This window comes from Callorhinchus milii, unplaced genomic scaffold, assembly GCF_018977255.1.
Source record: "Callorhinchus milii isolate IMCB2004 unplaced genomic scaffold, IMCB_Cmil_1.0 Scaffold6, whole genome shotgun sequence".
NCBI lineage: Eukaryota > Metazoa > Chordata > Chondrichthyes > Chimaeriformes > Callorhinchidae > Callorhinchus > Callorhinchus milii.
Window position 1 is genome coordinate 7,550,002 of NW_024704747.1, and position 26,716 is coordinate 7,576,717.

Genomic DNA, 26,716 nt, shown 5'->3' on the forward strand with positions numbered 1-26,716 from the left:
CTACTAACAAATTACTGTAATGTGTTTTGCAATCAGCACTTCCAACCACAAGTTATAATAATAATAATAATCTTTGCATTTGATATAGCGCTTTTCACGTCGAGAGGACGTCCCAAAGCGCTTCACAGAACACACTGTAAAGTGAATTGACTGTATATTTGTGGGCGAACGCGGCAGCCAATTGCGCACAGCAATGTCCCACAAACAGTCGTAGATTGAAAATGACCAATTTATTTATTGTTTTTTGGTTTTTTGGAGGGATTATTATTAGGCTCTGTGTGGAGTAAGGAAACTTGCCCAAGGTTTCGCCCTGCCTGGAATTGAACTCAGTCTCTCGCTTGCAAAGTGAGTGCTCTAACCACTGAGCTACAGGACTCCAAGTTGTGTTCAATGACATAATGCATAGAACCAGAAAAGGCCCTTTGGTCCATCCGGCCCAGTTTTCAGAAATGCAGGAGGAAAATAAACTGTTTAGACTTCAAATTGTGATTGTACACAATAAATTTAGCGGAATGAAATACAGCAAACTCCTGATATCTCGGCCCTGGCTTAATTTGTCCCTACCACTTAAGTCATCATGCTGTCGATAACCCAGCTGCATTTATTTATTTGCTTAACTCGCCACTCAGCCCTTTTCCCTTGAAGTGACAAGTTATCGGGAGTTGACTGTAAACCAAAACACATCTTGGACTTTATGTATTCCACTTCAATTAAAAAAAGAATCTCTATGACAATCATATACAACAAGCAAAGTACTTATTTTTCAGAGCTTACCAGGTAACATCAATCAAAGAACTTGTCCCAGAAACTAGCCCATATTTGCCTTATCTTGCAACTTCTTGGTGACTAAAGGAATACACTGGCCTCAGAATTTCCCTGTAATCAATCTCAACAATTTTTCTATGAAATTACAACATCATAATGTTGATCTTTCTGTACGAATGTTATCAAACATCAAAGAGCACATCAATCGCCAGTGGCTGAGAGATACGGCCTGCAGAAGAAAAAAAACAGTACACAGAATAATCAAAATCTCATCAAAGCAAAAAATATATATTCTCATCTTTAGATTCAAATGCAATTATAAAAGACTTCAGCTTCACTCTCACATTTCATATTAACCTCACTCCTCAGTATTTAATATTATTGTCTAAGTAAAAGGTCTGTAACAGTGAGGTACTTCCCTACCAACACCTACAAGGAATCTGCAGCATTTTTGCAGTTCCTATCCTTTCTAAAATCCGAAATATAAAATTCTGAGCACACAAAAAGGGCCGACCTATAGCCTGCAAAACTTGCCTCATTTGTTTTCTGTAGTAAACTCCTTAAGACAGCATTTATGATTCAAATTTTTGGGTGAAATTGGGATGGATTTTTCCCCTTTATTCCCAGAGCTACCAAAAGTTGAGAGGAATGAGGAGGGAAAATCTAGCTAATATTCAATCATAAACAAATCAACAAGATGCTTTTTCAAAAATAATTTGTATCTGGAAGTGCCAAAAAATTCATTATCGTAAAACTTCATGTAAAACACTAATATGCAGGAAACGTTAGATAATTCATATCCAAAAGGTTGGTCGAAATTGCGAAAGCCCTCCAGTGTAAGGCAGTATATTTCTTCACATTTTAGAGAAGAAATCCTGTAGTTTTATATCAAGCCATTATATTTTTTTATAAAGTATTATATTTTTAAAGAAAGCAAGGACTCAGATGTGAGTTAGACAGCAAAGAAAGACCTTATTAAGCAGTTATAACAACTGTACGTTGTTTTGCATAGGCTAATAATAATAATTTGGACACTCAATCCACGATTGTTTGTGCGCAATCAGCTGTCGCGTTTCGCCCACAAAATATACAATTCACTTCACAGTATATTCTGTGAAGCACTTTGAGAAGTTTCAACAACATGACAGGGCAATATATCAACTGCAAGGTTTATTATTATAATTGAAGACATAAGATTGATTATATAGCAGAAACTCAGTCAAAGTTTATGAAGATTTATGACAATTGCAAATCTACAGGCTGGATTTACAACAAGCGTATAAGGCTTAGAATGATGGCCTGTAATGATTTTCTTTACTTTCTTTTCTGCACCCGAGTCCTGCATGGCCCACAAAGATTTTGTAAAAAAAACCACGACAAACAGTACGCCTTGTGGCATTTTGTTTCCGCAATGCTTTAAAAAATTGGAGTTCAAAAAAATTTCAAATTGGTTCATAATAACAAAAATTTAACAAAAGCGCTGATATACTAGATACTTATAAACTCAATTATGAATGATATTGAAGTTGTACCGAGTGGTTCAGTCACTTGGAAGTAATTTCATGTTGAGTTCTTATGGTGTGCAAGTGTCAAATTGGTAATGCAGCCTAGGGCTAGCGTTTAGGTGCTCTATTCGTTCAGTGGCTGACATTACAATTGCTTTTTAATTAATAATTTGAAAAGTTTAATGAAAGTAAACAAATCCTACGTGATAGAATAAATGTCTTGTTATTCTTAAAAAAGTGTTTTTAGTCTCTAGAGTCTATGATTGATTTGTTCCTGCAGAGTACACTTTTTAGATGTGATGCACCAATTAACTTGCAATGCTCAAAAGTAGTTAGTTCCTTGCAAAAGTGGAACCACTCTGTTACAGACACCGTAACCATAGTATAAGACAGTGGTGTTTCATTCAAGTTTGGGGTCATTTTCACTGACTAACTTTCAATACCATCCACTGGTGCATAATGATCGAGGATAAATCATCGTCTGATGTAATCACTTAAAATTTAACAATCCAGAACAAATCAACCTTTTATGAGAAAATAATCAGCCCCTGTACACATAACATGGTACTTTTAAATTGAAGACAACTTAACTTTTTGGCTGAGGCAAATGTTCAAGGCATATAAACAAAACGCAAAATACTGCAGATGCTGGAAATCTGAAACAAAAACAGAAGTCGCTGGGAACACTCAGCAGGTCAGGCAGCATCTATGGAGAATGGAACACTGTTGACTCACTTTTCTTTCTCCTTAGATGCTGCCTGACCTGCTGAGTGTTCCCAGCGACTTCTGTTTTTGTTCAAGGCATATATTGCACAATAAGCTACTAAATAGAAAAGCTTTCTAGAGTCACTCCCTCCTATCCATGGACCTGGAGTAAAAGGTGTAATGTTGTGGATGGCATTGCTCACATGATTAGGAGCAATACCAAATGTTCTGTTACCCTAAAGTGAAGTGCTTGAACAATGACACTTCAGCAGACTTTGAAGTGGTTATTTTTTTAAAAAAATCAAATCTTTTATTACAACTTTTGATATTGAAAATTAAGATATTAATAGCTTTCCGGTACTCTGGCAAATTGCACAGAATTGAAGCCATAACTCCATACAATAGCAATAGTGAGTTCAAAGTTAAGCTTTCCCTCCTTTCCAACATGATGTTGAATAGAAATGAATATAACAGTTCCATTATTCACTGTTGAATCAAACTGTACTCAGGAATGTAGCACTTCACCTACAACAGTACCGTGATTTTAAAGGTGGTCAGCAACCTTTGACAATTTGAGAAGCAATTCACATTACTGGGATTCACAAAATTCCCTCGAGGATCAGTCCCCACTAAACAATAATACTGTGATATTGACCCAAGTATATAATAAATCTAGTTTCATGTAGCAATGATTTGGTTAGATAACTCAGAATTACCAGTTTATTAATTACTTATGAAAAAGATATCATGCAATTTTGATTCCCAAGATTTACTCATCGTTAACACCCCATGGTGCCCAATCCTCGTAAAAAATTAATTAGTGTTCATGATAACAGAGAGTAAATCATAGTGGTCCTTAGAATGACAGGTGTTCAATGTAAATTAAATCTTTACTTCTTAAACTCATCTTACATACAATACATTGCAATTTACAACAAGCTATGAATAATTAACCTCTTTGAATTAAAACAAACACTTTGGTCTCTGTGGTGAAGTATTTGAATGATCGATTGAAAGAATAGAAATATGTAATTTACCTCAAAGGAATTTTAAATAAGCAGTGCAAGAATATTTGGAAATTATTTCAAAGATGTGACCGTCTACATGTCTCAATTCCAAGTCAGTAGTGTTAATATGCCAGTTAATTTTCGTTCATACTTTCAATTACTTTTAGCTTGAGGGAGATGAGGCTGAAAGAGGATGCTTTCAGAAAAAGCAGGTGGTTTTGATGTGGATCATTTCTATGCATACAGCTAGCCTAACTTATCCTGTGCCCTTGATTGCTTCATCTTAAGACTTTAACCCACCCTTCATCCCACTGAATTCAAATTATTTACACAGAAAAACTAATTAGAAAAACTTTTTTGTCATCACCTTACTGCAACAAAACTGATCTTTAAAATTCTCAGCTCACCTAAAGTTTCTGGATTTTGAGTTTTTCCTCATACCAGGCTACGTTCTTGCATACAAACTTACACACAGTTCACTCTGCATAGTTTATGGTTTAATCTACTGCTGCTCACTCTGCTGCCGCCGTCATACACTTTATAAAGCTCACAGTGGGAACCTGCTCAACAAGGTCTCTGCTTAGTCCTTGGATTTATATAGTGCTCTTCACGCTGGGGGGGAGGGGGGGGTCACTGAGAGATTGATAGTGGCGGAGTCTGAAGGCAGAGAATTGAGGAAGAGTTCCATACGTAGTCCACATACAAACTCAGTAAAATACCATCATTATATTCAATATCTCCAGAACGTGGATTTTCTATAACTCACTATAATTATTTTACATTCCTACTCATGTAGTATTCAGCAGGCCCTCTGAGAATATGCTAGCCTAGCCTGCTAAAAGCAACATTCTTCAATCAGACTAACAGTTTCAACTGATCTTTGGGTTGGCTAAAACTCTGAAGGGCATTAATCCCACTCTGAGCCAAGAGAAAACTGAACAAATCCATGTGAATGTACTTACTCTGCAAATACATCCAGGAGATGGGCAATGTGGTTCTGATGCTCAGGTGGCTAAGGTTCTTCCTCTTCCAGCAGGAGGTAGCAAGATAACAAGAGTCTTTTTGCCTGGATGTCAATTATGTAACTTTCCCATCAAATTACTTCTTGTGCATTCCATTTCTTTTAAACTTTGACTTTGGAATATTTGCATTCGCTTCTATAATATAACAGAGAATATATATTCTATTCCATAATATAGCACTGGGGTGCTCAGGGGAGGGTACAGTATAGAAGAGTTACTGAAAGGAGAGAATCCAGGTCACACACAGAAGTTTAGTCACAATATAAACCAAATAAGAATGAAGTAATCGTCATCATCCATTTACCAAGCTTAGTCACCATTGCATTATTGAAGCATAAACCCACAATACAAACCCTCAAGGGACTAAAAACTGGACAGTCATCAATAGGGAACTATAAAGTAGGCCATGCTTAGTAATTAGCAGGCTTCATGTATTAGTAATAATTTCCAAGAGTTTCCATTCATGGAAAACTTCAAGCAGCACAACTTTCAATGACTAGATCTTCTGCTGTTGGAAGTGACTTTAGATGTCCGCCTGATAAGAAAGGCATTGTATAAATATAAAATTGTTTTTGCTGCTTTGTTGCACTACAATTATGGTTCACAATGCAATTATTAGTATCTGAAACAGTTCAATTCCTAAGCTGCTTAATAAAAGCCAGGCCTTAATTTTCATTCTGTCTGGTAACATACAACCAATACACAATTGTCGAAAGGCCTTGATTTCACTGCAATCTCTCAAGAAGGTTTAATAAATACTTGATAGGTACAAATCTAACCTACCCACATTTGCTCTAAATTCTTGTTCATCACGTGGCTGCTTACCACATCCTTTTACAAATAAAAATGACAGGACTGTTTTTGTAAGAAGCTCTGCGGTTTTAGAGCTTTTGCTAGATCTCACATCTCTTTCAAAATTAAACGCCTCTGATGCAGACATGCCATCAAGACCCAATTACCAGGCAAAAAAAGTTCAACTGTACTCCCCATTACTTCAACCTCCCATTAATTACACCTCCCGTTACTCCACAACATCAATACCTCATCCACTTCAAATACGGCAACAACTTTCACACACAGATACTGCTCTAATCTCTTTCAATCATAACAATTCTTGGTCCTTTCTCCCCCCATTACAGCTGCCTGAGAAATCACTTCTGGTTTAAGTTTGATGGTACCACTACGCAGTCAGTCATGGACTGCAGGAAAAACATTCGAGTTCCGCAGTAGACGTACAAAATGTCATGGTACTTCTCCACGAGGGACGAAAAGACCAATATGAACCTTGATTTTATTGTATACAAAGCTGCATAACTTGGTAAACCCGAGAAGTACAGGTAGAGAAAAATGTATGTCCTACAAGGAAGCTATGTACCTTGTCCCAAAATAACGATATCAGTTTCTTTGATATTAAAAAGATAAGAATATTTAGAGGGAGTGGAAAGAATAGGAGTAAATATAAGTTATATTTAAAGTAAAATTTAAATGCAAGAAAATCATCAAGAATTTAAATTTTTACTAGCTGGGTAAACTGCTATTCAGTGACCCCGGTTATTAGTCATGAACACAGAACCAACTCAGTATTTCATCAAAAGTGGAGTCCTGTAGCTCAGTGGTTAGAGCACTCACTTTGCAAGTGAGAGACCTGAGTTCAAGTCCAGGCAGAGGGCGAAACCTTGGGCAAGTTTCCTTACTCCACACAGAGCCTAATAATAATCCCTCCAAAACCAAAAACAATAATAAATTGGTCATTTTCAATCTACGACTGTTTGTGGGACATTGCTGTGCGCAATTGGCTGCCGCGTTCGCCCACAAATATACAGTCAATTCACTTTGCAGTATGTTCTGTGAAGCGCTTTGGGACGTCCTCCTGACGTGAAAAGCGCTATATCAAATGCAAGGATTATTATTATTATTATTAAAAGTATTAACTCCGCCAAACGTGAAACTAAATGCAAAATGATGCATACCTGCAGACAGTAAATGAAAGACATGTAAGAAGTATTCCAAATCTTATAGGAAAATGATTCAAATGCAGGATTTCCCAGACTTGGCACAAGGTGCTGAGATTGTACAGCACAAAGGAACACGCTCCATGCAATACATAATATAATAATACAGCTACTGTACTGCACACACTCTAATCTCCCTCATGAAAATCGTTAACTCTTGGCAACTTGCATACATCAAAACAAAATGCTGCAAGTAGAGAATTATTTTTGGCAAACATAAAACTAAATGTGACTTTAATAAGAAACAGAATACTTAAAAGTGCTATAAACAAACCTACATTGATCAATACATAAAATGCAAATCAATACAGTGGATTTAGTTATATTGAATAATTTATCATGGACTGATAGAAAAATCAGAATTGGGGGCTGAGCAAAATGGTACTGAAATACACACACACAAAATACAAATGAACACATCAAGTTTTCATCTTTTACCTTAATTCACCTGGTCTCTCTTTTAGGTTAGAAGATTCACTTCTGGTTGTTAACAGAATACCAGTCACCTGCTCCCTGTCCACTCAAACCAATGTACAATGACAACCCGGCACCTACAATTTATGGCTTCCTCTGAAATCAGAATTCAGGAGCATCTATGTCCCCAGTACCAGAGGGACCCCACAGTAGAGCACAAGACTTATAGAGCTATAGATTTCCACATGCTTCTGTTTGCCTGGCAGTAAGTGGGAACCCAAATGTTGCTGCTTGATTGACGGATTGCTTTTCTGGGGGTAATATTCCCTTCAAATAATTAGCTACTACTAATAATTTAGACACTCAATCCACAACTGTTTGTGGGACATTGCTATGCCTAATTTGCTGCCGCGTTTCACCCACAAATTATATAGCCAATTCACTTTACAGTATATTCCATGAAGCACTTTGAAGATGTGATAAGGCCCTTATCACAAGGATTATTATTATTATTATAGATTCCAAATTTGCACTTTATTTTTTAAAAAAGCACATCAATCCTGACCATTCTATCACTGTGAAAAGCAACGATTGTAAATCAAGTCTGTGAGATGAGTATTTCATTTTGATAAGCTGATGTTCAATTCATTTGTTGATCGACTGGCATTAATTAAACTGCCAGAGGAGCAATGTGATAGTGATAAAGCATGTTGAACCTCTTGACTATCATTCGCTCTCAGTTTTATTTTTGGCGGGTGGGAGAGAGAAAAGAGTTCATGAAAGTAAGTGGTACTTGTGGGACACGGGGTGAAATAAAAGTTACTGAGACAAGGTAACTAATACTATGGCAAAGATAAACACTGAATTCCAAGTTCTTAGTCTTACAACTTCCTCCTCAGGTGCTATAGAAATAATTTCTTCCAATAGTAAAGCAATAATAGATGCAATCAACTGTTGAACATAGTACTTTCGGTTCTTTTCTTCCAAATTAATTCTGAAATTAAATCACTGCCATTATCTCTGCTCGAGTTTCAAAGCTGTAAAAAGCAGAGTTAGGATTTTGAAGGGTTAGGGTGTACCTACCTACTGTCAGCCCCACAATGGCTGCTGTTTGAGGTCTGAAGTCAAATCAGCTGGGGAAAGTTATCTTCATTCAAGTACAGACAGCGCCTTGAGTTAGGATGGTGTCATTGCCAGAAAATTACACACCTAACAAAAGAAGAAAATAATAATAATGTTTTAAATCAAGCATGTTCACTTTAAAAATCCAGTTGATGTGCATAATAAGCTGGCTTTGTCAGCTTTGGAGCAGTAAACAGCAGTTTTTAAAACAACACTCCAATACATTGGGAGAGAATGATACTCTAGCACACTCTTACCCAGTTTGGTGGACACAATCACAAGCTTCCTTACAAACATTAAGTCTCAATTCTTTGAATCATATCCACCTGCCGCCAAGGAAATCGTCATTGCAGGACAGTCACAAAGCAGCACAAAACTGCTGCATCTGCTTGAATTAAGCTTTTTTTAAAAAAACAAAATGTAATGAGCATTTAGGTATCATGTATCTTGTTGCACCTTGCAGGCCTGTATTGTGATTTGTCTAATTACAGCCCTGGATTATTAGTGCAACATACAGTACTTCCTCACTTTTCCAACCTCCCTTCTTTAAAATGTAATATGGCATATTCCATACTCACTTTACCGCCCAGTAAAATGACACCAAGCAAATCCATGTACAGAATATCGCTTTCAAAGATTGACACTCTGCCTTTAAAAGACCAGACAGAAATTCTCCTGAAGACTGCAGTCATCTCTACACCTCTTCCTCACTTCAGTACCAGCGTTCATCTCCCTCCTCTGAACTTAAATCTGTACTATCAGATGTTTCTTCTTTCTATCCATGTCTCTTTCTGTAAAGCTCCATTCGTCTATTAGATACTGCTATGTAGCTGAAGATGAATGGGTTAATTTAAAAGCAAGTGTACACCACACAACTCACACAAGTGGAAAATTCCAAGTCACAATATTCCATAGAAACTAAAGCGGTTTCACTTTTCATCTCAGTCCACACAATATAAATGAAACGAGATGATTTAACACCATCGCTCAGTAAGCCTGACTTTGCTTAGCGCTTTACCTTTCAGTGAACTATTCCCCGTGTGTCTGACGATAACTCAGGTAGTTCTGCAATTTTGAGTACTGGATTGAAGAATTCTGTAGTTCTGAACTGCCTCAGAAGAGGCATTTCGGCAAAACCACAGCAAACTTAGCAATATTGACATGTCCTCAACCTTTGAATCAAAGCCATCACAGGTACACAGTCCAGATTAGACAAGTACCATTGTATATGTTTACCCATTGGCACAACAGTAATTTTAAAATGAGACACACAAAATACTTGTGTGCAAAGAATTGCAGCTCTGAAAAATAATTAAACTGATAATGAACATTCCAAAAAAGGCAAATGTAAAATACCTTAAATTTCTAAGGATCACAATATGCTAAATACAGTCGAGTATGGCTGTGTTTTTATATAATCAACAGTATGAAATCCATATCTTTTTCATCAGTTCCTTCTCACTCTTCTCAAAACAAAAGCAATGAATTTGCCTACTTGGTAAAGATTAAATGTTCGCTCAATTGATGGGTGAAAATATTTTGTACCAGAAATGGCACGATCTTCTTTGCCTGGTCACTATAACTTCCCACTTTTTCTATTCATCACAGAAATCACACGAATGGTCTGAATCTCTCTCTCACTCACACAAACATGCACACACACGCTCACACTCGTGCACAAACATTCACTCACACGCTCACTTATTTTACTTTTAAGGTAAAGTAACAGCTGTCACTTTCTCCAAACAATTTCACTCATAATAAAAAAAACACATCAAATGTTGAAAGACAATGGGATCCAATGTGCCACAATTTTTAACTTTCACCCACTTTCAAAGTGGAATTTTAATAGGTCGACACAAAATACGCCCGATTACTGCATTCAGATTCATTAATCCTATTAGAAATAACCACACATGAAACTCTATTGTCTATTTTTACTTAACAAAAGCCAACATTCATTTCAAAGTTACAATAAATCAATCTGAATGTACAAGTCAGTAGAGAAAGTATAGGAAAACAAAGGGTTGCAGTACTATACCTCTTGAGACCACTCTTGCTTTGTTAAATATAATTGTGCAACTTATTAAATTAACCAGATTTAGCATAAAATCAATTATTCATTGGCACAAATATAGATGGAAAGTCATAACGTGTTTTGAGGGCTTCAGAATGGCAAACCGTCTACTAGCTTCGGTACATATATTTAGCTGTTGTAACCTTAGCAAATCCAAGACCGACTCCCTGCAGTAAACAAATCCCTTGTTCAGCTATTCAGTTGCTTTTAATTCTGTCTGGGCAAGTCAAATACAGGTTTATACTTGTTGTCGATCTGGTTGACTCTGCTGTGGGCAAGTTCATCTGCTGGTGGCCAAGGATGTCATCTTTTCTTTTATTAATAGCAATACAAATATAGTGCAACAAACAAGAACTAGTACAAACGGTACTTGATTCAGTATAGTTAAACCTGTTGCTGCAAGCCTGACTATTTTTTCCTTTAGCACTCTTCTATGGCTACAATAACAGTGAGAAACGCAGGACTAATTTGCGTTTGACATTGTGCAACCTTATTAAGGACCTTTTGAAAAGTTATATAAGATACACTTTTTGTAGTCAATTCATCTAATCAATGAATTCTGCTCCCATACATTTTTACAAAACATTGACCTAAAGCTACTGAATAAAGTTCTTTAATATTAAATTCTGAAAGTACATACTTTTCAAAATTAGTTGCCTATATTATTGTTGAAGTAAATTTTATTATGATGCATTTACACTGCAAGATACCCAAAATGAGCCCGAGAACCGTGGGGCAGCTAAAAATCAAGTTTACTCCACAGTGCAAAATACAAAGCACTAAAATGACTGAAACACAAACAACTCACTCATATAGAATCGCTTCCAGGTCACAATTTGAACTTTTCTGCCTGTGAATTCTCTGCGATCCTTAACTTTTATGAGGACCAACTACTCAATCTGTCCAACAGCCAGAAAAACAAATTAATATGTAGCAATTAAATTGCTGTATCAAGTACAATTGAGTGGCACACTGAAGACCCAGGAGTTAATGTTAACAACTATGCCTTATTTTTTCTGGAGGTTGGAAAAGAATGGGAGAAGTGATAAAAATCATTTGCTGCTTTCCAAGTCACCAATGCATTTAGCTTTGGGTTTTTTCTAGTTACCCTTTGGGCACTTGGTGATGCTTCACACTGGAATCTGCAATTAAGTGGCATCATCACACATACTGCGTGTGACAATATCATCCATGATACAGGTTTCACAATATGTTTTTGATATCATGTACATCTGTGCCATGTTCTGCCTTCCACCAACTCGGCAATATTGCCCGCCGCTGCCACTGCCTCTGGTCTCCTCTCACGCCTCCAAGTACCTCATCCATGCTTTTATTACATACAGACTTGACGATGCAATTTGTTGTAGTAACTGCATTCAAATGCTTGCTAATTGTTTTTAATGGTACAAATTTAACTGATAAGCGATGGTAGCATTGCCACCATTGAACCTAATACGGGATACAGGGTGATAAAATACTTCAGTGCCAGGTACACACATGTACTTTACAATATGCTGAGGCCACCAACAAAAGTAAATTCAATATTGCATTATATTCCAATTAACGTAGCATTAACTGCATACAGCAATAACTGCAAATTATGAAAAGGACATTACGTTTTGGTAGTTTGCCAACCATTCAGAAGATTTTAGCTTAATTTAGTTTCAATCTACCCTCCATCCCAAGGCATATAACCAAACTCTTATAACCAAACAACAAGCATATTCTACAATATAAATATGTTGGTTTCACTTACCAGTGAGATCAACTACTTTAATTAGAAAATTATACTCAGAATCCCTTTCACATTTTTAGGGGTATTGCTCTAAGTTAGGTATGAAACACTTACCACAACAATAAGTTAATTTCATATGCATTTAATGCAATACACAATTTAAAAGCTCTTTTATAGTGGAGTTGGACACTGAAAGGGGAAAAGCATTTCTTCTCCATCACTGATATCCTATATTGTAAATAAATATAAACAAATTAATTAAGACAAATAGAGGAGGGAGAAAAAAAAGCAGCAATAAATGAACTTCAAGAAAAAATGGTTGATATGTGTTTGGCACCATTACGAGGCTTGCCAATTTACTGACTCATGCACTATTCTCATTTTAATTGATCGATATCAGTGTGAAAGAAAATGGATATACTTAAGTTTGCTAGTTTCTAATTTTAATCAGTCAGTAAAACCAATGGTTTTCCAATTTTCTACAAATCACAGAAGATAAATTCCATCGTTAAACTTTTTTCAACACATTCAACATTCTGAACTACAAAAATCATACAGAAACTGACAATAGCGAGGTACTACCTTTGCATTTGCAGGTGCAGATATTGTCAACCTTACAAGCCAATATTATCCCTCAATAAACAAAAGCTTAAAACTAACCCTATATATTTTCAGTGAGGTGTACAATTTAAAGCAGAATTCATGAAACGTGCAAAGATCTGGCACAAAATGAGTGGTATATTCATGAAAACTAAACATAAAAGCCAAAAAAACAAATAACAAATTATTATAATAATTATAATATTATTGTTGCAAAAAAAATTGCTTCTTTAAAAACAACGGTGTGTCTTTTTTTTTGGGGGGTGGTGCGAAAGGAGATACTAACAAGGCTACAGGAGCTCTCAGGGCCCAGTACCGCACACAGACCCAGAGAGAGAGACACATACAGACACAGAGAGGGACACACACTCACAGAGACACACATTCTCAGGGAGAGACGCACACTCGGAGACACTTACAAACACATAGAGACACACACACACAGGCACACCCACAAACACCACAAAGGAGAGGTAGACACAGACATACTCATCAGACACTTACAAACAGAAAGAGAGACATGCACAGACAATCATACACTCTCACACACACACAGACAATCATAACAGCGGGGCCTCCGAGTGAAGTCCATTTATCAAATGTTCGTCCAGCGCTGCCTGCTCGCCCACAGTGACGTCAGGTAAACAACCGGGAGGCCCGCAGGCCAGAAATACACATTTAGCAGGTTTCAGCGCCTTGGGATGTCCTCCGACGTGAAAGGCGCTATACAAATGTAATCTTGCTGTTGTTGATTGTTACGGAGGTTGTTTGTGGCGGATTCCGTGGGAAAAGTGCAGCTGCACTTTTCTATTGGCCCAGGTAATGACGCACAAACTGAAATGTGATACAAAGAGTACCAGACTCAAGGATGTTGGACGTGCAGCTGTTCCTAGACTGCTTTATTCTAAACAGCTACGGTGGTGCAGTAACCTGAGAAGTACCATGACTGCCATTTATACTTTGGTTGCACACATACAAGTTATTACAGTTGTGAGTCACTGTGTGTAATAATGGTAGAGATCTAATTTTTAACAACTCCACCAGTGTGCACTTTTACAGAGCCTGTCTTCAGTGCTAAGGTTATTAAATGTTGTGAGTAATGAAGAGTATCAGAGCGAGTTTGCAATCTCTCATCCTAACTCGATGATCCCCTGAGGTTCTAAACCACCACTCATCACCACCACTCCCTTAATTCCACTAACTCAGGCTGTTCTATGTTCCCCATCGCCTCCACCAGAATTCGGTGGGAGAGCTTTCAGGTACTTTGTCACCACTCTCTGGAACTCTCTTCCAAAATCACTCCACCTCACAACCTCACTCCCTTTTTAAAAAAAACACTTCTTAAAACACCTCTCTCTGACTGTGACTTCAGTCACCTTCTTGCTATGCTATCCCTTATCTTCCACACTGCTTGGGCTTCCACTCTGATTCTTTTGAAGCATCTGAAACATTCTTCTACATGAAAGGTGGTGTACTAATGCAAGTTGTTTTCAGAGTTTCAACTTTTTCCGAATGCACCTTTATACAAATTTCTTAACTTTAAAGTCTCATTAGTGAAAGCCTTTTAGTATTATCGGAGTTTTGGTTGCAGCTGATTTCTTGTTCCAACAATGGCATATGTAAACAATTTTAAAGCCAAAATCTTTTTTTATGATGTGGCTTGTACAAATATGATTGAAAAAATTCAACAAGTCTACAAAATCTTTTTAGTTCAATCCGCACATGTGGCATAATACAAATACTCATAGTGCTCAGAGCAAACTTTGCGATACATAAACCTTTCCCTTGCAAATGTAAATATTTGATAAATGCAGAATGCAATCAAAGTGACAGGCATTCAGCAAATATGACTATCAGAAATGAGTCACAATGCCCGTTATCACCTGAATACTTTAGTATTTAAGGAAAGAAAACTTGGAAGTTGAAAGTAGGGAATTTGTTCACTTCCTTTTTAATGACTAGAGGTTGGGCTGCTAATCCCATTTTTTCCCTTGCTGTTAATCTCTAACAATTATGACACTAAAAGAATCACGATCAGTATCATTGTAACCACAAGATGATATTATGACCTCACTGCACTTGTATGAAATCAAGATTTTCCAGATTGTGCAACACCCCTGGAATTGGATATTTCTTTGTGAACTTTCCTGATAAATTTAAATTACTATATTTAAAAAACATTTTCCCTCACTCAACTCACACTGACCTGCACCATGATTCATGTTCTAAAGTTCTAACCTAGCCTGATCCCCAAATCTTTCTAAACTTGGGAGAAGCATAACAATCCTGCAGCCATAATTACCATGGTAACTGAAGACAAATTTTCACACGGTCATCTCCAAAAGTAAAGCTCAGCAAAATAATTTGAACAGTTTGTATCCATAAAAGAGAATTGCTTGGGAGCACACACAGGCTACTACACACTTGGGATTTGGAAGACATTTGCAATATTGTTAAAAAAAAATCACTGAATAGACATCTTGAACCCTCAAGTGGGTTGCTTGCTTCCTTGCAACATATTCACAGCACTCACTCATTCTAGAATACTCTTGCGCACATTTGCAGAGAAAAAAATATCCTGGCATGATTACAAGGCAGCAATCTCATGATGCAGCTACCATCAACTCAGAAACCACGAGAAACCAAGATGCCATTAAACTGTTATAATTATGGTTATAAGTTGGTTTGCGGCCACTGTTAAATCAAATACATTATGGATTATGATGAGCACTGACGATGATGATATGATGATGCGTTCTATTTCTTAGGTCATTCTAAGATGAATGAATTGGTGAATTGTATGTACTGCTCAGTAGGCACGAGAACAAAAGAGAAGGAAGTTCAGTGTGGTGAGGTTGTCTGCTTTGAAGAATGTTATCCTGTAGGTAACCTACCTTATTTTTTCATTCTCAACATTCTACATACACAGTACAGGAGAATGACAAATACAAAATAATAAAATTACATTAGTATAGTGCCTTTCACGACAGGCGGACGTCCCAAGGTGCTGCAAGAAAAGAAAGAGGAAGGATGCTGTAGAAAGTAGAAGGATGCTCCAATTGTCAATGCTAACTTACCAAACTTGCCAGCATAAGTTGCAGAGATCGAACTACAATACTTGGAATGGTTAAAAACTGGTGGAGACTGCAGACCAACAAATCCGTCCTACAGAAACCCTTTCAGCAGCTTCCATTAATGTGCAACTACAGAGTGCAAAATGACCCACAAATAATCCAAGAGGAGTTTTGCCTGCAAGAATTGAAAGACACCTCAACTAACTTTCAGCTTAATCCCTATAAAAGTATAGCATTGATCAATACCTTTGGATCCTTTGATGTAAAGCATTGTTTAGATTGCTATAGCAATTGCATTTTGTCAAAATAACATTTAATATCTTAACACAATACCTTCCCTCAGGTAAGCTTACCCACTGAAAGGAGGGGGGGGGGGGGGGAGGCGGAATCAGGTGGGGGACATGAAGCAGGAAAGTGTTTGCTGAATGGAAGGAGTGGTTGGGAGATCAGGTCACAGAAATAGGGTGGGATAAGGCAATGGAACCTTTTGAAAGTGAGGATGAGCTCAGTAGGAGTTATCACAGATATAGTGTTTAAATATATATTTAAACATACATACACACCTTCATAACATCCAAGCTCGACTTCACAAACTCTCTGCTTGTCGGCCTCCCCAACTCCTCCCTCCATAGGCTGCAGCCCGTGTCCTCTCCCGCACCAGGCTCCGTGATCCTATCACCCCCATCCTTGCCCGATTTCACTGGCTTCCCATCATATAGAGGATACAGTTCAAGATCCTTGTCCCCATCTTCAAACCTTCCATGGACTTGCTCCCCCCTGCCTCTGCGACCTAATTCCCTACCAACCTGCCCGGTCCCACTCTTGGCAGGCTCCAGCCTACATCACCCCAGCTCACCCACCCACCATTGGCAGGTGGGCCTTCTGCCGCTTTGCCCCCAGCCTCTGGAACTCCATCCCACAGTCCCTCCACCTTGCCCCTCCCTTGCCTCCTTCAAGATCCTTCTCAAGACTCTCCTCTCCGACCGTGCCTTCAGTCACCCTCTTTCCCCCTGCTGCCCTCCACCCTCCTCGATCCAGACCCCAGCTCAGGTCCAAAACATCGTCCAGCATCTTGGGACGTCCTCTATACAAATGTAAGTTTGTTGTTGTTGTTAAAGACCAACAAGCCACTGAGGTTCCTCACCAACTCCACGAGATGAAGTGAATTCTGAGGCAAGTTTCCTTACTCCACGCGCCTCTGTTTACCTAGCAATTAGTAGGAACCGAGTTGTTAGTCGATTGGCGGATCACTTTTCCGGGGGGAATAATCCCTTCAAAAGAATAAATAATAATAATTTGGTCACTCAATCCATGACTATTTGTGGGACACTGCTGTTCGCAATTGTCTGCCATGTTTCACCCACAAAATATACAACAGATTCACTTTACAGTACATTCTGTGAAGCGCTGAGACTTCTCAATATCGTGATAACGCTATATCAAATCCAAGAATTATTATTAATAACTGAAATGTCCTATTCCTGGCATCCTGCAAAGCCAAACAGCGTACTTTGTTGGTAGTTCACAGGTGCAATAGAAGGAAATCTGTGAGCTACCAACAAAGTAATTATTGTGTAATACCAAATTTCCGATATAGCAGTCAGGCACAGTCTTCAGCCAGGCCGTCAATCAGCTTGTGGGAACCAGGTGACATGCAAAGTATGACATCTGTGATGAGAAATCCAGCTTCAAGGCAGGGAAATCGGACCAGCAATGTTAATCAAATGTAGGTCTGAGAGCCACAGTTAAAGGTAATAAGGAGGTTGTACCTTCCCATGATTGGCTCTCAGCTTCTGTAGCACTCAGGAGATTGGAGAAAAATGGAAGAATTGCATACAGTGAAACAAGTGTAGTACAGAGATGAGTAAGGCTATCTAGCCTGGACCAGTCACTGTTATCAATTGATGAGTGGGTTTCTTTGTTTAGATTCCAAACAGAGGATCTGTCACAAGGTGGTGAAAACACAAAGGTCTTCTGATGGACCAAAAACTATTGGGATTCAAGCTTCCTTAAGGAGTAGCAGGAAGTGCACAGGAAGGGGGAGAAGAGAGGAAATAATTTAATACCCTGATAATTCAGGCTATTGATGGAATATGCATTTTTCCTTTGGTTTGTACACAGGCTTAGTTTTTAACCTTAGCCTTCTTGTAGACATTTACTTGTCTGGCATATAGTCATGGAATTGTAAGCCAGTTGTATAAGGACCCATTTCTGCAACATCAACTTGGGCATATCCACATACATTTTCCAACATGCAGCTATTCAACAGTTATACTGCTAGATTTTCAGCAACGCATTTTACTTATCCACAATCTTCTGGACTCACTACAGTATTATCTGTCTCACAGGGTAAACATTACAACTTTTCGCCTTTGAGATTCCATCCAACCAGATATTTTGAAAAGTAATTATAAGGTATGACTGCAGTTAATGCAATTAAGTGGTAAGAAAGAGATTTCATAATGGGATGAATGAGGTAATTTCCAAAAGGCCCTGATCCAGTGATACCTCATCCTATATATACACACACGAGTGAACATATTGAAAATGAAGAAAAATATAAACAAGCTTGGTGCCACTGACTTAAGTAGAATATGATCTGGAAGCAAACAAAACATCTATCTCATTTGTATCAGTCTAGCATCAGAACTTGCTCTACACAGAGTAGAGCTACATCGCTCGCTTACACCCATTCAGTTCAGGTTTGCACTCTGGCAACGCCCAGGCATGCTGAGACTCAGCCATCAGTAAAGACATGTGTAAACACGCGTATATTTTGGCAAAGTAATCTGAAATTTCAGGTGTAAATTCCAGACAGCAAGTGTAAATAGATGAGGATTGTTAAGTGCAAGATATTGGATATCATTGTGCAGTTCTTTTTGGACTACAGTTCAATTAAAGTGGTTCAGAGTGCTGTACTTCTCAGCTGAAGATACACGTTATCAAAATGTAACTGGGATTGAACTCAAGAAGCCTGAAACTTAGTGCATCAATGGGACATGAACTGCAGTGGCACATTAAGTATAACGACCCAGCAAGTTTTATTTTAATTTAGACCTACACGTTTAAAATAGCAAGGCAAAACAGATTAAATATGCTCATTGAAAAACTCTGCTTACTCTTCCACTTAGTACTCTAGTTGTATAGTGCTTTGCACAAGGGATTTTTAAGATGGTAGGCACTCACTACTAGAGAGACAGCTCATGTGGAGCATTAAGTGGTTGCTCTAAACTCAAATAATCAGGCCAACACGTTCGGGCAAATTATTTCTCATGCCTCAAAAACCTGAGTATAATACATACCCCATGTTTTCACATGCTATCTTTACACACCAAATTTCTTACAGTAAATATTTAATATTTCATATGCCATGCAAAAATATGAAAATAGAGTAGTCTTCGCAGCAATGACACCTTGAATGAGCTATCTGAGTTTCTTGTCACACCTCAGTCTACAATCTCTACTTGCAACTATAGACAGCAGTAGATTATAACTATCATTAAACACTGAAAAGCAGCAATAAAAGGCTGAAATACTGATGGCAGAAATACAGAAGGAATCCCAAAGACAACGTTAAAATATGTCAGATAATGCTTTTTGATGAGATTTTAAATCAACTAGAGGCATCTCATTCCTAATTTAGTGCAGCAAGTTACCGCAATTTGGTAAAAACAAATGAAACCGATTTTGTTGGAAAGGTCCAAAAGTTGACAGGTGAATAAGTCTTGATTTCACCGGAAAACTTCGGCACTCAATATAACATGCAGTTAGCTGATCTAAACCCACCTGCCTCCCGCTGGTTTCAAACCTTAGTTTCTCTTTAGAATATATCTGATGCAGTTTATGAACCATTTGTGTTTTCGTCCCACTTACTGTTTAAAACTGGGCAAATAATTCTTTAAATGTTTCTACTTGAACCAATAAAGCAGCATGTGTGGGCAGAGATTAACGCATGCATGGTTCTAAAAACAATTCACCCACTTTATTTAAGTCACAGCAACATAAGTGCTCCATAAACCACTTCAATTACACCACAGGGAGGAACAAAAGGGTATCTAACTGAGCTGCGTGTTTTCCAGTTAACACTTTCCTTCCTTTAGATGAGATCACCCTGCACTAAAAATGGGATAACATAACATAATGGTTGAAAATATAAAGGCACTTTAGAAAGCAGTACCTTGTAATAAATGTGATTAGTCTTTTCAGTTTCCTAACTCTGTGCATTAATAATTTAAATTCATAAGCGTGAAAAGAAAATCATTAACTAACACAAAGTATGAAAGTGAAACGACATTTCGGGTGAACCGGGTGAAATTTGCAACATTTCATAACTCATTTGACTCATTTATTTATTTTTCAAACTAAATTATTTCTAACTTTGATGGTCCTTCATCGTAAAATTCTTGTGAAGTGCTTTGAGACGTCTCAACGATGTGATAAATTGCTACAATCAAATGCAAGGATCGTCATAATAGGACTACAAAATCAACAGCAACATAGTGCTTGTAAGTCAGCCAGGATGGCCATATATTGAAAACAAATGGCCAAGACTTTAGTACATATGCATTACCAATAATTGAAAATATATTACAATTTACATTTATACACAGCCATTCACCTTGGGAAGACATGTCAAAGTGCTCAAAATTGTCAGTTGGGCAAGTGAGCTAAGGATGGGAGGCAAATGGGATGGGATGAGAAAGCAAGGTCAAAGAGGTACTTCTTGATACGGACCTTGAACGAGTGGAGGGAGCAAGTCTATGGGACTCTGGGGTGGAATTCTAGAGAGCGGGGGCAGAATGGCTGAAAATCTCAGTCTCACAAGAACCAAAACAAAAATCCAATGTTAACAAAAGATCATTTATTGAATTCATCAAAATCTATGCATTTTAAAGGGAGAAGATGCCCTCGAGCAAAATGATCGACAAGATCGACAATCCACTAAATATGTACAAACTAGTTGTTCATTGGAAGTTAAATTTATACCATGGACTGCATTGTTCATTCAACTATTTCACTTCCTTATACGGAATTAGCAAAAATACCAACTTTCTTGACTTCTTATATGCATGCTGCAAGCAACTATCACCAGCAAATAAGAGCTAAAGACTGGTCACAGACAGGACAACAAAACCAACAACTTGCTGCTTTGTGAACACAATCCATTTCGCTTCAAACTTAGTGAACCCACATTTATCACTATACATAATCCTGTTTAAGCATAGGATTCAACCACACATTACAATGGATTTATATTAAATATTGCTTTTGATACAACGCCTCATCATGCTAAAACGGCTCAAAGTTTATTAATAAACTACTTTTTAAATGGAGCAACTTATGTAACCAACATTTGTTAAAACTACAATTGCCAACTTTAATATAGAAGCAGTCAAAATCCACAGCAGCTTTAAGTATGTAAGTATTACAATTCATCATGCCTCTTCATCCCTCAAAGGAAAACATATTTCCTGAGAACAGTTGTCTTAAGATGACCTGATACTGGGAATCATTCCTTTTTCACAAAGGAGAGGCCTCAGCAATACCCCCTCAGTCAAGAGATCACAAAAGCAAAACTGTGGAGCTCTCACAACAATGTAATTTATCTATCACCTGGCATTTGCATACAATTTACAAGCTGTGCTGCTTATCAGCACATCAGCCCAAAATTCTGACAAAATGTCCAAATCTGAATTCACAGACCATTAGCATTTATTTCCTAGGACTGTGTGTCCTCCATGCTCTGCGGTAAATCAAATATTTTCCAAATTATGTAATGGTTGAACCTTTTTTTTAAAAGGCTAGACACAATGCAACACTTGATGTCGTATCACAAGGCTGGAATAAAAATTAAAAAATAGTAACCAGCTGAACCTAGAATAGGAGGACATCACCGAGGTCAGGCACCCACAGCCGATTTAAAAAAACAGCCAAGCCCACTGACCGTAATTCCACTCACTCATCGGTGTTATGCAGAATATGCAGTATAATAAAAAAAATAGAAAAAATGATTTAAGCACCACAGTGAGACTTATGCATTAGCTGAACACTGTTGGCAATGTATCATATTGTGGTGATTTATAGTTCAGATGTTGGATGTTCAGATAAGCGCTCCGGACACTACCCCGCGTGAAGTGCACTATATAAATGCAAGTTGTTGTTGGATTCAATGTTGTGCTTTGCTAACCAAAGTGATGGTAGGAAATAAAATACTTTTGTTAACCCAATGCTACCTTCGTCAACTCCAGGTCAACTAAAGTACAGGCACAGGTAAAGCAAATGTCTCTCTACTCTATCCCAATATATGCATGAAACCAACCTTAAGAGTATTCCTTCTGGCATATATCTGAAGTTTTCCATTGATAAGAACATAAGAAATTCTAGACGAAAAAAGGCCAAGGTCCCTCTCGTTCGTCTTCCACCTTCCTGGCAGTCGCATGCACATATGTCCCGAATTACCTATGTACTATATCCCATAATGTTATTTCCTAAAACAAACTGTCTAATCTGTGTTTGGAAGAATCAACACTTCCTGATTCACCCGTCTCCCTAGGGAGCCTGTTCCACAGGTTCACCATTCGCTCACAGAAATAGTATTTGCATAGATTTGTTCTGAATTTACCCCCTTTCAATCGTAGGCCGTGTCCTCTGGTTTTACTATTCTGGACAAGTTGAAACAACCCGTAATGATCTATATTGTTTAGCCCCTGTAGAATCTTGAAGACAGCAATCATGCCACCTCTCAATCTTCTCTTTTCCAGCGTGAACATTCCCAATTTATTTAGTCGCTCCTCATAGTCCAGGCACTCCCTTCTGTCAATCATTTCAGTTGCTCTCCTCGTCTTTTCGATTTCCCCCAATATCCTTTTTGTACTGCAGCAACCAGAACTGGACACAGTACTCTTTCTTCCAACCCCTATATTTAATTCGCAACAATTCACTGTAATTTCCTATAGTAAAAGCTACAGATTTTTCATAATGTTTTGCAATGCCAAATGTATATTTAGACAATATACATTTATATACTGCTTCTCATAGGGGAAGAATGTCTCAAAGCCCTTGACACTACTGGCTGGCACCGAAGTTGGGGGTGGGAGCTTAAGAGGATGGAGTTCCAGAGAACGGGAGTAGAATGGCTGAAAGCTTCTCCGTCAATGGCAAGGCAGATAGGCAGGGCACACAAAGCAGACCAGTGTTCGCTAAGTGAAGGAAGCAGACGGATGAATAGGAAGATATCTCTGCAAATAGAGGATTGCAGAGGAATCTTACCAGTGCAACTATTTCACTGTAGAGTGTAAACATATTTGGATTCTGGAATTGTTCCAATAGTTATTACAATGCTCACTATCTTTACCCCCAAATTATTTTAAACATAAAGCATGATCATTAGTTTCATTTTTTTTTGTTGGTTTCATTTTTGAAATTGGGGGTCCAGATTTAGTTCCCACAGCTACCAAACACTTTTAAGAAGAATGCCACTCATCCAAGTGTCAACTATTCATATGTCCACTTACCTGCATCCAAAAATGATCTGGATGTAAACACCCAGCTGTGAAACACTGGGAAATAAAAGAAGTTATTATGACTCATTTTATTTAAGCTGCTCTAGTAAAGCAGGTTCTTAGCAACCTCATACAAAAGTGAGAATTTAAAGGGGCATTTTGTTTTATTGAGATGGGCAGATAGTCAGAGATAGAAAGAGAGAGAAACTCCAAGAACGAAGGAATTAAAAGCAGAGTAAGAGAAAACAGTCAGAGAAAGAGAGAATGTAGCAAGAGAAAGGGGAAAAAAGGGTGATATATTCGTGGCAAAATAAGTCCTGGTGAACAATTTAAATTTTGCATTGAAGCCAACTTGTATTTTGTGTAATATCCAATAATATGCAGTTTGCTTATCAGCAGAGGGGCAGATCCCGATTAGTGTAGATAGATAATCATAAACGCTCTGAGACGTTATCCTGGTGTGTGTGTGTGTGGGGGGGGGGGCTATATAAGTGCAAATTGTTGTTGTTATAAATGTAACAGAAAGGCCTTCTGAGATCTGCTGATAACCAAAAACAAACGGTAACAGAAAAAAAGTGTATAAATTTAAGGCAATTACCAAAAAAGGTAAGTTTATTAATGCTCTATTTCAAAAACAGTGGTTGAATAAGAATAGCTTTTATTATCATAAACACAAGCAGAAGGAGGCCATTTGGCCCATCACATCTCCATGTGCTCTCAGAGCAAACTGTATTTTCAAACCCACTGCCCTGACCTTTCATCATACCCCTTCAAGCCTCGACAGAATGAGACTCTTAGCTTGAAAAAGAAATTCAAAAAATATTTGAAACAAAAACTGAAATGAAATGGAGAAACAGGGAGTAAAACTATATGGATAACTCTTTCGGGGAGCCTGCACTGGCACGATGACCCAAATTGCTTTCTTCTGTGCTATAAAGTTTTGATTCTATTAATCCACCATAACCTATAATATCTATCACGCTCTGTCAAATTATGTTTAATACAATATTGGTACAATACTTGGTGCATTGGAAATATTCTATAAAGGTGAAAGAAAAAAAAATAAGTCAACAGTCTCCTTGTGTGATATTCTTAAGATGCATTTAGCTTCTACATGCTGAGGCAGAAAGAGTAGAAAATCTAACCATTGGATACCACTGCAGCTCTCACCACTACATTTATTTTGCAATTGCGTGTTTCGAAAGCTCAGTGTGCCCACGCTCTGTGATAATACACACCATGGCACCACATGTCATTTCCTTGCTGGAATCAACTCAAGTGCAAAATAAACATAGCAGTAGCAGGACAAAGATCTTGAAAATGATCTGCTTAGCTACTGGGAGTAAATGGATTTTGGGAAGGTGGGAATACAGAGCATTGTGTGGGAGAGAACTCATGGTATAGAAGTCTGGATCAATTGAACCTTCTGAAGAATGCAACTAGGGACACTTCAAATTGCTCCCCAACACGAACATCACCAATGACAGAGACACAATCTGCATTTCACACAGATAAGGTATTCCGTGAAATGCTCTGGATACGTTTGGAAGGATAAAATCGATAACCGCATAGCTTGGAACACAGTTTTCAAGTTTCAACAACAACTTGCATTTATATAGTGCCCTTCACGCGGGGTAGTGTTCCAGAGAGCTTTTCACGTTCTGATCACTTATTTCATAGTGGGTGCGGGGGGTGGGGGGGGCGAAAGAGAGACAAAATATTTTCAAAGCAGCTGCGCAAATCCTCAGTTATCAATCCGCTTCACTGGCTAAAATAATGGCAAAAAGACTCAATAGACCACGGGACTCCGAACCAGTCTATAGCCACTAAATGGCATCTTACATATGTTCAATAAAAACAAGGAGCAATATTTCCTGCAGTTCAAACAAAACAGTTTATACTTTTATTTCCAGATGCATGAAATACTTTGTACATCTGGCTTCATTTTCAAATGGGACTAAATATTTGCGCAGTTAAGATTGCTCCTTCCTCGTGTCTTTTTGAGTGTACTCACGAGCGCCACCTAGTGGCAAAGCAACCAACTGGAGACTCCTGCAATACACAACGCTTATCTCAATAACATAGCAAAATAATTAAAAGTAGCAAGATTTTACACCACTTAAACTGAAACATGTAATCTTAACATGCCTTGTAGAAAAAACAAGAACATCTGAAAGTCTAAAAATCTTCGTTTATAAGGTATGGTGTTAAAAATTATGTAGAACAATATTTTACTTACCATTTATTTACTCATAACCTTTTTTAAGCTTGCAAGATTTGGTTAAAGGGTTGCATAAGATCATAGAAAAATCCAATGGCTTTCACCTTAAAAAAAAATTGCAAATTGAGCTGTCTACAATGCCGCTAGTGTGATTGTCAACTAATACAATACCTAATAGGTAAACAAAAGCCACTTGTCCATAGCAGAAAATTATGTTAAAAGCCTCTACTGAGTGCTGAAAGCAACTAAGAGGATCTTAAACCCTGCTCAACTAGCTGTACCAATGATCTTCCATGCACTGCACACTGACAAATCAGCAAGTCTTTAAACAAGAGGGGAAAAAAATACGAGTTGTACTCACCCGGCCTCCTACTGTAGCAAATTACCCAAAGTGCAACATGATAACATTTTAAGCAACACAACTGACCTACATTCAACGCAAACACCACAACCCAGCAACTGAGTATGTTTCTGTGATAGATTCTTACATATTCACGTAAGTGGTTCACAGCAAATTAGATGAGTTATTAATGTGGTAACATCAGAGATGTGTTGAATGGTGCACACAATATACCTGTAGAAGCTGGATTCCATAAAATCCAAATCAGCCTAACAGGTCAAGATCTCCGATGTGCATTTTCATATCATAACAGCGCCAATTAAATGACCAATGGTGTCACTGCACATGCGTGCATAAAACTTGCCAGCTTCCCATGCTAACAAAAAAAGCTGACTTCCTGGTCATCGGGTCACTGCAGTCCCCGCCTGCACACCATACATGTGCAGCAGCACACAGAAACGATGGTGGTGGTAATCTGATGAAATTCGCCAGTTTCTAGCACAGAAAGCCGGCCGGCCGAGTCCATGGGGACATCAACCTTGTAAGTGAATCAAGATTATACTGAAACACGTTTCAACAGGGTTTTTTTTAAAAAANCACACAGCATTTAAAAAA

The 26,716-nt window shown here is 38.0% G+C and overlaps 1 protein-coding gene across 1 annotated transcript in view; it reads right to left on the reverse strand.

The window, feature by feature from the left end:
• The window catches only part of spopla (speckle type BTB/POZ protein like a), a 76,929-nt gene that overhangs the window by 29,103 nt on the left and 21,110 nt on the right, over positions 1 to 26,716 (reverse strand). The window contains exon 2 of the mRNA XM_042336129.1: positions 8,514 to 8,639. The gene's annotated coding sequence lies outside the window, so the exon portion shown is untranslated. The remainder of the gene's footprint in view (positions 1 to 8,513; positions 8,640 to 26,716) is intronic.